Source organism: Chenopodium quinoa, unplaced genomic scaffold, assembly GCF_001683475.1.
Source record: "Chenopodium quinoa cultivar QQ74 unplaced genomic scaffold, ASM168347v1, whole genome shotgun sequence".
Lineage (NCBI taxonomy): Eukaryota > Viridiplantae > Streptophyta > Magnoliopsida > Caryophyllales > Amaranthaceae > Chenopodium > Chenopodium quinoa.
The window spans coordinates 4,876,483-4,893,512 of record NW_018742681.1 but is presented as its reverse complement, the minus strand read 5'-3'; the positions used below and the strand labels follow the sequence as shown (position 1 = coordinate 4,893,512).

The 17,030-nt window shown below is 38.5% G+C and overlaps 2 long non-coding RNA genes across 2 annotated transcripts; one reads left to right on the top strand and one right to left on the bottom strand.

The window, feature by feature from the left end:
- Positions 1-1,586: 1,586 nt before the first annotated feature.
- Positions 1,587-3,138, top strand: LOC110722374. Its single transcript, XR_002511580.1, has 3 exons — positions 1,587-1,918; positions 2,041-2,078; positions 2,936-3,138. It is a non-coding gene; the product is annotated as an uncharacterized LOC110722374 (long non-coding RNA).
- A 7,326-nt stretch (positions 3,139-10,464) lies between these two features.
- On the bottom strand, positions 10,465-11,978 carry LOC110722373. Its single transcript, XR_002511579.1, has 3 exons — positions 11,660-11,978; positions 11,500-11,537; positions 10,465-10,643 (listed from the first exon to the last, which is right to left on the bottom strand). It is a non-coding gene; the product is annotated as an uncharacterized LOC110722373 (long non-coding RNA).
- Positions 11,979-17,030: the final 5,052 nt, after the last annotated feature.

Genomic DNA, 17,030 nt, shown 5'->3' with positions numbered 1-17,030 from the left:
AGATTAGGAGCATTGCTTAGTTTCAAATTATTAGACTTAGTTTATATTTAAAGTTAATTTATTTAAGCTTTATTTAAATTTCATCAATAATGTAATTTTATTTTATTAATGAAATTTCAGCTTTTAATTAATTATTTACTTTAAATTTATTTTATTAAAGCAATGAAAATCGGAAAAAATAATTTTCCAGAAATTCTTCGAGTACGAAAGTTGAAAATTTTCCGAAAAACACCGAAATTTGCCCAGAATTTAACTGTGAATTGGCGCCGCTTATTTGTGACTGGCGCCGGCCACAGCAGTCTGGCGCCAGGCGCCAGTGCTGTTGGCTGGCGCTGATGGTTGCTGGCTAGCGCCAGATTCTTCTCTGTGACGCTGGTATTTCGCCGATCTTCTGTCGAATTTTTAATTAATTCTGGAATGTGAGAATGTCGAAAAATAAAGTGGCCGCACCCGTAAAGGGTTGCCTAGGTATCCTTTCTTAAGGAATCAGGCCAAACGTAGCTCTCTTGAGTATCCTACTCAAGTAATTATGGGCAGTACTTCTTAAGTTGGTCAAGATTTGTCATGTTCGAGAACTCATTGCCATCCATATCAGTTAGTTTTGCTGCACCTCCTGACAGGATTGTTTTGACAATCTAGGGTCCAGACCAATTAGGTCTAAATTTTCCCCTTGGATCTAAAACATTTTTCCTTAATGCTTTTAACACCAAGTCTCATACTCTGATGTTTCTTGTCTTGACCTTCTTATTAAAATGCCTAGCTATACGAGTTTGATAACAGTGAGTGTGATGCAGAGCTTCTAGTCGTTTTTCATCGAGTAAAATTAGCTCTTCATATCTTGCCCTAGTCCATTCAACTTCATCGAGTTGACTCTCTAACGCGATGTGTAGAGATGGAATTTCTAATTCGACAGGTTGTACGGCATCCATTCCATAAACCAAGGAAAATGGCGTATTTCCTGTCGACGTGCGGATTGACGTGCGGTAACCCCACAATGCGAAGTGAAGTTTTTCAGGCCAATCTTTATAATTTTCCGTCATTTTCTCGATGATAGTCTTTAGGTTTTTATTAGCGGCATCGACTGCTCCATTTGCTTGAGGTCTGTAAGGGGAAGAATGATGATATTGAATGCCATATTTTTGTAACAATTCTTCACATTCGGCCTGAAAGTGAGTTCCATTGTCACTTATCATTTCATGTGGGACTCCATATCGACAAATAATATTCCTCTCAATAAAGAGTGCTACATGTTTTTCAATGATTTTAGCGTATGATTGCGCTTCGACCCACTTTGTGAAGTAATCAATTGCTACTAAGATATATTCGTGGCCTCCTGTTCCTGGGGGAGTGATTTCACTAGTAGAAAAAACCCTATTTGTAACGCCTTATTTGTAACCATCAAAGTTTTTTTAGTTACAAATACTATATTTGTAACCAACATTAGCTATGTCTGTTACAAAAAGGATAATATTTGTAACGGACAACATAGTGTTGGTTACAAAAACATCATATTTGTAACGGACAGCATAATGTTAGTTACAAATACATCATATTTGTAACGCACAACATACAGTTGGTTACAAATAGGAAGGATATTTTTATATGTTTTCATAACCGCCCAAAGGCCCATTACTCCCCAACCCTAACTACCACTACAGCCGCCACGTCTCCCCTTCTTTATTTCTAATTTGTGTTCTCTCTCCTCTTTCCCTCTTTCACTGTTCTTTGTTCGTTCCTCTGAAATCTCTTTGGGAACTTTGTCCTCCCTTCTTCTCATCGCTCGTTCAATCATCTCATCATACTTTGTTCTCAATGACGTAGGCAACCATCACCGCTCACAAATTCTCTCTGTTTCTTCGCCCTCTGCATTCACTGATAGTGGTCATGATGGTGACGGTGGTCGCGAGCAATAACGACGGTGCAATTCAATTTTAATGTTTTTAATTGGTGTTCATGGTATGAGATTTTTTAAATTTTTCCCTGTAATTTTCAATTTTAATGTTTAACTTTGGTTTATCATCTTTGTGTTATTGTTATCAGGTTCTTTAATTTGGCCCCTTTTAAGGTTTAATCTTGAGGTAATTCTTATCTTCCGCATTTCTGATTTCTGTGATTTTCAATTAATTTCATTGTTGGGGTTTTTTTAATCCGATTTTAATTCATGGATATTATAAATTTTGTATTATAACTTGATTATAAAGGATTTTTGACGTTGTTTGAATTTGGGAAATGGGGTTTGATTTTTTTTTTTTTCAACAAAGTTGTTGATTTATGATGATAGATGTTTATTATTGAAGTTAAATTGAAATATTGAAGTGGGTATTATTTGTTGGGCTTAAAAGTTGATATGTGAATCGATATGAAGGTGTTTTTGGGTTTCTAGGAAGTATTATTAGCTTTGCTATACGAATTTGATTGTATGACCTGAATTTGCAATGTGGTAAGGCTTGAACTTGGTTGTTAGTCTAGTGTTCTCAGTAGAAACAGATTGAGCTAGTCATCCCCTTACTTTCAATGTTGTCAACATCTTAGTAAAATTGAAATATTGATTGGTTGAATGTAGCGAGGTTTGATATCGGAATCCAATGTGCTTTATTGTTTGGAACTTAGGTACCGAATTGCCGATGTAGTATATAGCATGATAATGTTTATTGGTTGCCACACTGTAATTTTGGGGAATTTACGAGTCCAATTAACTATTATTGTCATGTTGTAAGATTTTGATTGTTTTATCTTGTGTTGTTGCGGTATCAATTGATTCATGTGAGTTTGTAATCTTAAAAAATTCAAGTCCTTAATATAATAGAATCTTGCTTAATGCTACGATTGATAATTAAATTGAGATTTGTTTTTTTTTGAATAAATTAGTAACTTGAGATTATTAAGACCTCAATTTCTATAGATAAATAATGTATTTTTTTATTTATTTGCACAGGAAAAGTCAAGGAGCTGATCAACATTTGATGGGGGAGCTATATCGACACTTTTTAGGATTTTTTATCATAATTTGTTGTAATGAAATGATATAACGTGATAGAATAAAATTTACTTTGTTTCTATAAATTGAAAGGATGATTATTATTCCACATAATATTCAATTATTTATTTTTATATTATCTTTTTGTTTGTTGAATTTTTTTCCAGAAATAATAATAATAATAATAATAATAATAATAATAATAATAATAATAATAATAATAATAATAATTATTATTATTATTATTATTATTATTATTATTATTATTATTATTATTATTATTATTATTATTATTATTATTACATCAACCTAGCATTTGCTAGGTATTTTTTTTAATATCGAAAATGAGCAGTTGTAACCAACATTTAATATGTCGGTTACAAATAGGTACCTATTTGTAACTGACATATCAAATGTTGGTTACAAATAGTAACCTATTTGTAATGAACATATTAAATGTCCGTTACAAATGATAGGACTATTTGTAACCCCAGTACTTGTAACGGCCAAAGTTGGTTACAAATAGCCTGTTTTTGTTACTTACAAATAGCGTTTTTTCTACTAGTGTTTTGCTGATGATGTCAATTCCCCATGTAGAGAATGGCCATGGCGATATGTAGGTGTAGAGCAAGGATGGAGGAACATGTTGTAAATTGGCATAGATTTGGCACTTAGGGCATCTTTTTACATATTGATGGCAGTCCCTATTCATCGTAGTCCAATAATATCCTTCTCGCATTATTTTTTGGACTAACATTTTTCCATTTATATGAGTGCCACAGATTCCTTCGTGGAATATTCTCATTGCTCTTTGTGCATCCTTCTTTCCTACACATAAGAGAGCTCGACCCTTAGGTACCCTTTAATGTAGCTCGTTGTCTATGAGTACATATTGGGAAGCCAAAAGTCTTAATGCTCGTTTTGCTCTTTTGTCAGCATGGGGAGGGTATTCTCCTTTGGTGACATAATTGAGTATATCCATGTACCATGGTTCTTCTTCTTCTTCTTCTTCTTCTTCTTCTTCTTCTTCTTCTTCTTCTTCTTCTTCTTCTTCTTCTTCTTCTTCTTCTTCTTCTTCTTCTTCTTCTTCTTGGACTACTTCGTCTCGTCTTCTATAGCCTGGATGTATGCCGACTTGTGCTTTTTTTCTATAGTTAGAGGCATTTGCTCAATTTCTGTGGGAATCCTAACCATTAAGGCTAGTCTTGCCAAGGCGTCAGCAAATTGATTTTCTTCCCTAGGTAGATATGTGTATTCTACCTTCTCTAACTGATTGGTAAGAGTTTCCAGATAGGTTTGGTAAGGGGCTAGGCTTTCGCTCCTTACTTTCCACCATTTAGATATCTGATTGATAATCAAAGAAGAGTCTCCAAATATCGTTAACTTTTTTACTCCCAATGCCAAAGCTGTTTCAAGGCCTACCACGCATGCTTCACATTCGGCAGCATTGTTGGTAACGTCGAAATCAAGCTTTATGGAGATTGGAACATGCTCTTCTTTAGGTGATACTAGTAGTACTCCAACGCCACATCCCTTTTGGTTTGAGGATCCGTCGAAGTATAAGGTCCAGGTATCAACTTCAGTGACCATTAAGTCTTCATCTGGAAATTCATTGTCTTGTATTGGCGTCGAGTCTTCTATTGGGAAGTCTGCTAGAAAGTCTGACACCACGGATCCTTTGATAGATTTTTGTGGCATAAACCTTACATCAAATTGGGCTAGATTGACTATCCATCTCGATATGCGTCCATTAAGTGTAGATTTCTCAAATAGATACTTGAGTGGATCTAATCGGGAGACTACGAAGACGGTGTGCACTAGCATGTAATGTCTTAACTTGGTTGTGGCCCACACCAAGGCGAGGCACAATTTCTCGAGTGGTGTATAGCGTGCTTCGTATTCGAGCATCTTCTTGCTTAGATAGTAGATTGCATTCTCTTTGCCTTCTACTTCTTGTGCTAGCATAGCTCCCATTGTGTAGGCGTCGCTCGTAGTGCGACTACGTTAAAAGCATGTTGTGAATATGCTTGGCACTCATAGGAAGTGGTAATTGACATAATATGATTAGGGACAAGGAAAGTAGGGAGCCGCCAACAAGTTTTTAAGGAACTTGTAAACCGTTCACGGATCATAAAAGGCAACCACGAATAAGTGACAACGATAGGAAACAACGATTGACCCGTGAAGGTTACACCCCATTCATAATCCATGAGATTACTAACTCCATATGGTTCGGAACCACGAAAGGAGGATCGGGGATGATGGTACGAAGTGAGTCATGGAGTCACATTTGCCCGTATTGGCCTCTACTCGATTCTTATATTGAAAAGCACTCCTGTGATCTCAAAGGCATACAAACAATAATTCAATTCGCTCCAAACTATTATTTAACTAAATTGGTTTAATATTAATGCACACATAATTCTAAAATATTGGTGATCACTTCAATTAATAATAAGATTAAAAGGATCCTAAACCGGTTGTCCAAATTATCTTATTAGGCGTGATTTTCAATTACATATTCCCTTTAAACATACAATATGGTGATCAATAAATAATAACAGAACAACAATAATATTAAAACCAAATTAATCACAATTCCAACAACATAAAATCGTTAGAAAAATAATAAAAATAAAAGGAGCATGATCCTTACTTTGATTCTGTTTGTTTGCAACTACAAAATAATAAACGAGTTAGTAACTTTAAGGAAACAAATAAACAATAATTAAATTAAATTAAATAAAAAATAGTTGATTTTGAGGCCAAACCCTCAAACAATTCTACCTTTCACGCCTTGGCTTAAGGATAGAACCACGAGTAAAGTACAGACTCCTTTGAGTACTTGAAGAAGGAATTTTGAAGTGAAAAGGGTAGGCTACTGTTTAGGCTAAAGCATAGAAGAGAGAAAATAAAATTAGAGAATTACTCGGTGCCCCGTTCATTAGAAATGAGGGGGTATTTATAGGAAAAATGTGATGAGGGAGCACACGGAACCCTAAAATGATAAAAACCCTAAAAAAGCAACCGTGACACGGTCAAAGTGTACCGTGACACGGGAAGTCCCTCCGTCAGACGGTACACTTTCCTGTGACACGGTACATTTTTGGTGTGACGCGGGAAATTTTCAGAAAACGGGATAAAAAAACGCGTTAAGGATTTACGCGGAAAAGACACGGAATGCCCCGTGTCACGGCAGATCTCCCATGTCACGGGAAATTCCACCGTTAGACGGGAAGGATTCCCGTGACACGGTAGGTACCGGCCGTGGCGCGGGAAATTCCAGCCTTTTTTTCCGTCTAAATACATTTTTAACCCTAATTTCCTTCGGCATTTTAAGTGCCGATTGATAATTTCGGGCCTTTTCTGACTTTTTATTATTCAGGCTAAAATAAGAAAATAATTAAATAAAAATAAATAAAGGGTTTGGGCCAAAAATAAATAATAAAACAATAAAATAAAAAAGGTTTGGGCTTAAAATTAATTAATAAGTTTGGGCTGAAATTAAAACTATGCTTTTACCAAACATCAAGACTAATCCATGGACTGTTCAAAAATATGAATTTAATAAAATATGATTTTTTAAGCACTCTCGGGATTAAATACTAAACCTGACCAATAGTGGCGGTGAAAGGTTGTTCATCATCGGGTTTGGTTTTGGGGAGACATTTTTAGGTGTCTACAGAAGCCCCCACTTTGACTGAGTTTGTAGAAACGTCAGTTTCGAAAACGAAACGATAGTCAAAGTAGCCGATAGGGATGGAGAATGATTTAAGACGTTCTGCGATCCTAAATCACTTTGTATACGCCGATACCTGCAGAAAAATGTTAGTTCCACAGATAAAAGAATAAAGGGATAGAATACGTATCTGGCACCAGTGTATCGGTGACAAACGAATTTGGCAGCTTCCTAACCTTGAAGGAATCCACCGGATGACGTATGTTGAAACGATTTCCATGCTTGAGGAAAGCCGACAGATGAGTTTGGTAGCTTTCTAAGCCTGAAGAAACCTACCAGATGACACTTTCCATGCTTGAGGAAAGTCGACGTATGAATATGGTGTCATTCTATGCTTGAAGAATTCTACCGATAATGCCTTCCATGCTTGAGGAAAGCCGACTACTTGGCGGTTTTCTATACTTGAAGAAAAATCCACCGATAACTCTTTCCATGCTTGAGGAAAGCCGACTTGGCGGTTTTCTATACTTGAAGAAAAATCCACCGATAACGCTTTCCATGCTTGAGGAAAGCCGACTTGGCGGTTTTCTATACTTGAAGAAAAATCCACCGATAACGCTTTCCAAGCCTGAGGAAAGCCGACTTGGCGGTTTTCTATACTTGAAGAAAAATCCACTGATAACGCTTTCCAAGCCTGAGGAAAGCCGAATTGGCGGTTTTCTATACTTGAAGAAAAATCCACCGATAACGCTTTCCAAGCCTGAGGAAAGCCGACGATTGCTGAAATTTGTAAGTGTATGATGGTTCGATTATCCCCGAACGTGGGCCGCAGATGATTCACAATTTTAAGCCGATTATCCGACCATATTAAGTGCTTAAAATGCCGAAAAATAGACTTTGATGTTTGCTAGGGGTAAAATGGTAATTTTAGTCCCCCTTAAATATCTGTTAGAATTTTCCGCGTAATTCTAGCGAAAAATAATCGCCCAATAAGCTCGAAAAATCATTCAATCTGGTAAAAAACGTCAGGAATATTCGCTGACAATGTGGTAAAATCATTCAATCTGGTAAAAAACGTCATACGGAATAAAATCCCGTGTCACGGGAATACTTTTTCCCCTTTTTTTTATTTTTTTATTTTGCTGTTTGAATTGGTCAACGCGTGAATCAGCGTGCCACGTCAAATTGTACCGTTACACAACAACGGTAACCGTGGCACGGTGAACGGGGCTTGCAACGGTTACTTTTTTTTGCTTTAAATTCATATTTCTGCTTCACCATTTCGCCATTTCTCATCTCCTCTCTCTATACTTCTCCATTTTCATCTTCTTGCTTCACACAAACGCCGCGGAATGTCTAAGAGAAACCGGCGGTCGTCCGAGCTTACCGTGACACGGGAATGGCAACCGTGCCACGGCGGTTTTGCATTCTCTTTTTTTTTATTTTTTTTTCTTCTGCTGAGAGCTGCTGCTACTGTTGTTTGCTGCTGTTGCTCGTCGGTGCTGCTTCTGCACAACGAGGCTCCGGCAACGTCTTCTCTTCTCGTGACACGGGACTTGCTCCCCGTGACACGTCTGTTCTCCACCGAGCCGCGGCAAACTCAGCCGTGTCACGGCGGCCGCGTAGTTCTTCGAGGTTTTTCGAGCTTTTGGAGCTCAAATTTCCACCAATTTTGCTCTAATTTCTTGCTATCTTCCTCACTTTCGACCCTTTACAAGCATCCATGTAAGTTTCCTTTGATTTTTGTCTTGAATTTGAAGTAATTTCATGAAAAAAACCCTTAAAAATCAATTTGGGGATTTTTTGATTTTGAGGTTTTATGTTGAAGTTCTTGCCATGATTTTACTTGTATATGTATGTATGTGTGTTTGTGAGAAATTTGAGACAAAAATTACATGATTTGATGGATAATTGAGCAGATCACCATTTTTGGGTACTACTTTGTGAAATGATGTTCATGTTATTTCTTGTGTACTTGAAATGGTGAAGAAACGGTGGTAAATCTTGTGAAGTGTTTCATGATGTGTTGATTCATTGTTTTTGTGCAACTTCGAAACATATTTTGCGTATGTACTATATCGTCATGGAGAACATAGTATCATGTGACTAGGAGAACTGTAGTATTAGTTTGTCATGGAAAAACTAAATACCATAATTTTGCCAATTTTTAGTCTGGAGGTAAAAAATTAGCGTATAATTCAATAAATAACTAAATAACTTAGGAAATGATGCTAAGTATTTAGATTTTTATAATAGCATGCCTAGGCGACGAGATTGCGATCTTTCTACCCTCGGCCGGCGTCGGGCTTTTCAGGAGGACACTCTCACCATTCCTGAGGGTATGGACGAGGATGCTTTAGAGCCCGAGCCTCGGGCATCCGCGAGTAGAGGTAGGTGGGTTCCACCTCCGTGGACTCCAGACTAGTTGGTTTTCTGTCGTGAAAACCATGTCTCTCATCGCTCACTCTCCGGCATAGTCGGTGGCACGCTTCGCCACCACGGTTCTAGAGCCGGCGATTTGATCCCTCGACTTCACCAGATCATTACGAGGGATCTTGCTACGAGCGCCCTATGGGAATCGGCTGGTTTAGTAGATTTCTATACGGCGGTTGTAGGGTTTCGCAGCCCCCGGGGTTGAGGTGCGACGGTCGTTCGCGCATTATTGGAGTATTTCTGGGATACTACCAACACTTTTCATTTTGCTTGGGGGGAGATGACGGTGACCCCCCTAGACTTCAGTATGATCAGCGGGTTGCGCTTCACCGACCGGGCTGTAGCTCAGATGTCTGATCTGTCTTGGGGATCGGCTGAGACAACTGATTTGTTGGGTCCGATCGTTCAGTACATCAGGTCCCGACCAGTGTCTCGAGGTGGTCCTAGGAGCGGATGATCGGAGCTGGCTTCAGTTTTAGCTCGTGGCTTCGACATGGAGGATACGACGGCTGAGCAGCGAGTGCGGATTTTCATCCTGATCCTGATTTCTATGACCCTTTCTCCCGATAGGAGTTCACGTGTACTCCTTTGCTACCTCCCCGCTCTGGTCAGGATCCATGAGATAGGATCGTATAGCTGGGCCAGCCTTGGATACGCTGATCTCTTCTTATCGCTACGTCATGGCTGTCGGCAGCAGAATGACGAGTCTCCCATCACCGTCTATGGTCCGTGGAGAGTCGTAGAGGTGATGATCTTTTCCCTTTTTGTTTCACTTTAACTTGTTCGACTCATGTGCTAAAGATTACTTTTCATCGCAGCTATGGTTCTACGAGTACTTCCCAGGCTTGGCTCCTCGCCGGCGTCTTGGAGCGGTCCATGATTTCCCTGTCGAGGCCAGCTGGCGCTAGTAGAAAAAACGCTATTTGTAACTAACAAAAACAGGTTATTTGTAACCAACTTTGGCCGTTACAAGTACTGGAGTTACAAATAGTCCTATCATTTGTAACGGACATTTTCCGTTACAAATAGGTACCTATTTGTAACTAACATTTCAATTGTTAGTTACAAATAGTTATGTATTTGTAACGGACATTTAATATGTTTATTACAAACATGTTGCTATTTGTAACCAAAATTTGATATGTCAGTTACAAATAGGTACCTATTTGTAACCGACATATCAAATGTTGGTTACAATTGCTCATTTTCGATATTAAAAAAAAATACCTAGCAAATGCTAGGTTGATGTAATAATAATAATATTAATAATAATAATAATAATAATAATAATAATAATAATAATAATTATTATTATTATTATTATTATTATTATTATTATTATTATGGGAAAAAAATTCAACAAACAAAAAGATAATTATAAAAATAAATAAGTGAATATTATGTGGAATAATAATCATCCTTTCAATTAATAGATACAAAGTAAATTTTATTCTATCACGTTATATCATTTCATTACAACAAATTATGATAAAAAGTCCTAAAAAGTGTCGATATAGCTCCCCCATCAAATGTTGATCAGCTCCTTGACTTTTCCTGTGCAAATAAATAAAAAAATACATTATTTATCTATAGAAATTGAGGTCTTAATAATCTCAAGTTACTAATTTATTCAAAAAAAAAATATCTCAATTTAATTATCAATCGTAGCATTAAGCAAGATTCTATTATATTAAGGACTTGAATTTTTTAAGATTACAAACTCACATGAATCAATTGATACCACAACAACACAAGATAAAACAATCAAAATCACACAACATGACAATAATAGTTAATTGGACTCGTAAATTCCCCAAAATTAAAGTGTGGCAACCAATAAACATTATCATGCTATATACTACATCGGCAATTCGGTACCTAAGTTCCAAACAATAAAGCACATCGGATTCCGATATCAAACCTCGCTACATTCAACCATTCAATATTTCAATTATACTAAGATGTTGACAACATTGAAAGTAAGGGGATGACTAGCTCAATCTATTGCTACTGAGAACACTAGACTAACAACCAAGTTCAAGCCTTACCACATTTCAAATTCAGGTCTTACAATCAAATTCGTATAGCAAAGCTAATAATACTTCCTAGAAACCCAAAAACACCTTCATATCGATTCACATATCAACTTTTAAGCCCAACAAATAATACCCACTTCAATATTTCAATTTAACTTCAATAATAAACATCTAGCATCATAAATCAACAACTTTGTTGAAAAAAAATAAATCAAACCCCATTTCCCAAATTCAAACAACGTCAAAAATCCTTTATAATCAAGTTATAATACAAAATTTATAATATCCATGAATTAAAATCGGATTAAAAAAAACCCCAACAAAGAAATTAATTGAAAATCACATAAATCAGAAATGCAGAAGATAAGAATTACCTCAAGATTAAACCTTAAAAGGGGCCAAATTATAGAACCTGATAACAATAACACAAAGATGATAAACCAAAGTTAAACATTAAAATTGAAACTTACAGGGAAAAATTTAAAAAATCTCATACCATGAACACCAATTAAAAACATTAAAATTGAACTGCACCGTCGTTATTGCTCGCGACCACCGTCACCATCGTGACCACTATCAGTGAATGCAGAGGGCGAAGAAACAGAGAGAATTTGTGAGCGGTGATGGTTGCCTACGTCATTGAGAACAAAGTATGAGGAGATGATTGAACAAGCGATGAGAAGAAGGGAGGAAAAAGTTCCCAAAGAGATTTCAAAGGAACGAACAAAGAACAGTGAAAGAGGGAAAGAGGAGAGAGAATACAAATTCGAAAGAAAGAAGGAGAGAGGGGGCGGCTGTAGTGGTAGTTAGGGTTGGGGAGTAATGGGCCTTTGGGAGGCTTTGAAAACATATAAAAATATCCTTCCTATTTGTAACCAACTGTATGTTGTCCGTTACAAATATGATGTATTTGTAACTAACATTATGTTGTCCGTTACAAATATGATGTTTTTGTAACCAACCCTATGTTGTCCGTTACAAATATTATCCTTTTTGTAACAGACATAGCTATTGTTGGTTACAAATATAGTATTTGTAAGTAAAAAAACTTTGATGGTTACAAATAAGGCGTTACAAATAGGGTTTTTTCTACTAGTGTGGCGTGATCGAGGAGAGTCGTGGGTGGAGTCTGTCCCTACACAGCGTGGGCTGCTACGCCGAGGCACCTCTTCTGTCGGCGTAAGAATCAGTTTTGTTGCTGTTATTTTCCCTCTGAAGTTGTTTCTGTTGTTTCACGCCGACTGTTTACGGTTTTCAGGTTGCCATTGATGTCTAATATCGTCCTTGGGCCGGGATGACTGATCTACCTGAGGCCTTGCGTCTTTCTGGGCACCGCACCATTTTGGTTGGTACTGGACGCTTTGTCAGGTATTTGGGGGAGCGAGTCGTTCGTCGGCATAGCGGCGATCGTTTTGTGGTGCCCTAATCTCCACCAGAGTCGATGCTGGACTCACGCTTGATCAGAGAGTTGATCAACATGGGAGAGCGCTATACTTTTCCATGGCAGGAGCTTGTACACATGGAGAGTGACTATGCGCGGGATTTGCTTCCCTCTCTGGCTCCTCCACCCCGTCTTCCTGAGGTATGATTTCTTTTGAGGATCTTCTTTATTAATCTCTGTTTTAAATAGTCGAATAACTTGATTATTCAATCATATTTTCAGACAACTATTCGCCTTGTGGGGAGGATCGAGATTCCTCCTCAGTCTGTTCGCTATCCAGGGCCGATTGGTATCACAGAGGACCATATTGTTGACGCGCCAGAGGGTTACAGACAGGCGCAGGAGTCTCTGCCCGAGGTCTTTGAGCCGGTGAGTTTTCTTGGATGCATTATTCATCCTTTTAACACTGTTTGTTACTGACTTTTCTTTGTTTTATCCTCAGCCTAACCGCCCGGAGATGATGGGACTCATGAAGCTGGTTGACGCCTTGAAGTATTGCATCATCAAGCTTCGGCGTGGTGCGAGTTGTCGGAGCTCTAGCGACGTTCTTGAGGTATCATTCATTTTTATTTCTACCATTTGTTTTATTTTGCATTGTTGACATCTTTTGGTTTTGTATCTTTCAGGAGAAACGGAGGTCCCGCTCGCGCTCGAGGCACAGAGGCTCGGACGAGGAGGAGCTTGGTCGTGGTAGACGATCTCCTGAGATTCACCGACGTTCTCATTCTCAGCGAGAGCCTCAGGTTACTCAGCCATTTCAGGAGGCTCAGTGGCAGCAATATCAGTCTTCTCGGCGCTTTCCGGGCCAGAGTCAGGGGCAGCGTCAGTTGTTTTCACAGCCTCCACAACCTGAGCTTGGGTCTGTTTTAACTCCCTTGGATCCTGGTTAATTTTCAGCTCTATTGTCAGGGATTCCTCCACCGGTGTCGGGCTTTTTCTCAGTTCCGATGTATGGGACGATGCCTTCACCGAAGATTCCAGTGTCTTTGGGCCAGTCTACACCGTTTTCCGACTGGACAGGTCCTGCCTTGAGTTTGACTACTGCTGGGGTCACAGGGACTAGTAGAGGCACTACTCCCCGTACTCGGATGGTGGAGGGACTCTTCGGCTCACCGTTCTCATATGCGCAGGGTGGAGATGATACTGATTCAAGCTCTAGAGACTTTTGCTCGAGGGTTTTTATTTGTACATACTATGATGACACTTGACATGTTTATTTATTACGATTCTTTTGTACATTATTCACGTTTTATGTATTTATGTTAGTGTGTGCTTGAAACTCCTTGTGTGTATGACGTGACAGAAAGAAACATAAGTGGAGTACTGTAGGGTACCGACCTTCCCCAAAAGAAAAGGAAAAAAAGAAGACAAGCAAAAATAAATAAAAAGAAATAAAATAAATAAAAGAAATTACCTTCCCCAAAAGAAAAAGAAATAAAAAGACAAAAAAAAAGTCATAAAGAAATAAAATCTTAAAGTGATGAATAAATAAATAAATAAAATAAAGATAATAATAATAATAAGAATATAGATAAAAAAAAGTGAGAATTTTATTAGAAATAAAACTCTCAGAAAAACTGAAAAACAAACGGTGAAGATAAAATACTATAAAAAATCTGGATAGATACGGGAAAAGATGAAAAAAAGAAAACGCGTGAAGTACCGTGACACGACACTGTGCACTATGTCACGGCAGAACTTGCCGTGTCACGACAAAAGTTCCCGTGACACGGTGCAACTTTCCGTGTCACGGGACGCGTATTACTCAGCGGTTTGTTTTACGCGTATAAAAAGATAAATTCTGGCAGTGTCGAGCGCTTTTTCTATAAAATAAGACCAGTTTATTCATGATATGCATAATTACGAAACACATAATAATTTAGAATTTCATATTTCAATAATCATGTCTTAGAATTTTGATAATACATTGCGTGACTGGTCTTATTCTTTGACCAATGCTGAGAAAAGAGAGTTAGAATTATTTCATGTCAGGGGTTTGCTAGCCCTGCGACATGTAGCTATTGAACATGATTTTCTTAGGGCAGCATTAGATTATTGGAGTCCAGAAACGCACTGTTTCAAATTTGATTATGATGCAATCTGTCCCCTACCGGAGGAATTTGGTGCAATCTTTGGATTTCCTGCTAGAAACCTTATTGCCATGCCTACCCTACGTGAATATTATTACCAAGATTTCGAACGCCATCTGAATCTAACAGATCCAGATTTAAATAGAATTGTTTGTGGTAATGAAGTAGACTTAGAAAAACTTGCTAATTTATATTTTAATCGCCCTATCTCTGAGTCTTATCATGTATATCGTAGAAGGGCATATATTTTTTGCATTTTTAGCAAGCTCTTATTTGCAAACGGTAGGGTAGGACATGCTTGTCTAGCGTCTGTGCTTGAGCATGTCAAATCTGGAAGATCTCCTATGCCGACGTGCCTTGGAGAAACATTTCGTGGCCTTGACGAGGCAAAAGCTGACCAGAAAGCCGTCAGGAAGGGCTCTCTTGTACTACTGCACGTAAAAATACGCTCCGATTAGCCCCCGTGACACAAAACAGGCACTGTGTCACGGTGGGTGTTTGCCGTGACACGGTTAACCCTGCCGTGTCACGGGAATCTGCAATTTATTTATTTTTTCGACTAATTTTTTTTTTTTTTTTTTATTTTTTTTAATTTTTGCAGATTTGGTTGATGGAGCGTTTGGAATTATTTGAAGCTCCCGACGATATTGAAAAATATGGCCCTAACGACCTAGTCCGCAGGAAAAAGAATTACTCTGCGAACATGTCGTATGAAGATTGGAAAAATTTCTTTGCAAAGAGGGAATTTTCCATTCGTTGGGTGCTGCCTTGGTGGAGGCTTACTAGGATGGTTGGCACTAATGAAACTCCATATTGCCGTGTTCCTAGTATCTCAAAACTGACCTTTTATTGCCCTTCTCGACTGATGCGGCAGTATGGACTTGAACAAGTAATTCCACGCTAAAACGATAGTCCTCGGGAAGTATCGTTGTATGAAAGTAACGTTCACAAGTACGAGGCTTATTGGATTGGAAGACCTTTGTGGACCCTTTCTACAAGTGACCAAGCTCCTCCTCCTTTATCTAGTGCATACAAGGCATGGTTGAACCCTAGAAGTAGGAGGGAACGATCCGGATCACACAAGTCTGATGTGAAGAGTCGTCTTGGAATTAAGAAAGCTCCTCCTAAAGATCGTCTAGGTCCGAGAACACAATGGATTGAGTTTAAGACTCCTATAATGCCAAGAAAGAAGAATTATGTGAAAGGGAAGGGTAAAGAAAAGATGGTCTATAGGGAGAAACAACCAAAAAAATTCAAGAAAGGTGAAAGGGGTGAAAGTTCGACAAGGGGTGTGACGGTTCGGGCTATGAAAGACACATTAATGTTGAAGGCCGACCTAATTGACCAAGAGAAGGATGTTCCTAATGAGAAGAGAGATTAGATCAATAGTGCTTTGCTTTTTATGATTTATAATTTTTATTTAAAATAAGGCATATGATGCAAATACTTGTAGTCGCATTTATTTTAATAATAATAGCACATTTATTTCAGCCTTAAAAATAAAAATTACAATGACTTTTATTTATTATTTATTTATCCGAGTCAAGGAGTCGGACGCAATGGAAGAACAAAAATAAAAACTCGAACAATGAATCCGCAACGAATGCGCCACTATTCTTAAAATAAAACGGAAAAACTGAAATTCAACCGTGTCACGGTGAAAGGGCCCCGTGACCCGGTACAAATTCCCGCGTCACGACAATTTTCTTTTTCTTTTTTTTTGTTGGCCGACAAAAGGTGACGTGGCACGAGAATTTCTCCCGTCAGACGGGATAAAATCCCGTGTCACGGGAATTTCCCTTACCTTTTTTTTGTTCAGGCCCACCGTGTCCGGGCCCTCTTGAGGGGTTGCCTACGAATCTTAAAAAGGAATCAGGCCAAACGTAGCTCTATTGGGTCATGAACCCATGCGACTAGGCATAGAATTTCTTGAGTTGATCCAAGTTGGTTAAATTATGGAAGCTGTTACCGTCCATGTCTACCAATTGTGCTGCTCCGCCAGACAGGATGGCTTTAACAATGTACGGGCCTGACCAGTTCGGTCTGAATTTTCCTCTTGGATCCAACACATTTTTACGAAGTTCCTTAAGCACTAGGTCACCCTCTTTGATATTTCTGGTAGGCCATACGCTGTTGGTAGGTTTGGACATGATGCAAAGTTGCCAAGTGTTTTTCATCAAGCAAGACCAGTTCGTCGTATCTTGCTCTAATCCAGTCGACTTCATCTAGTTGGCTTTCCAATGCGATTCGAAGAGAAGGGATTTCGAGCTCGATTGGTTGTACAGCTTCAACTCCATAGACCAAAGAGAAAGGGGTAGCCCCTGTTGATGTACGAACAGAGGTTCGATAACCCCAAAGGGCAAAATGTAGCTTA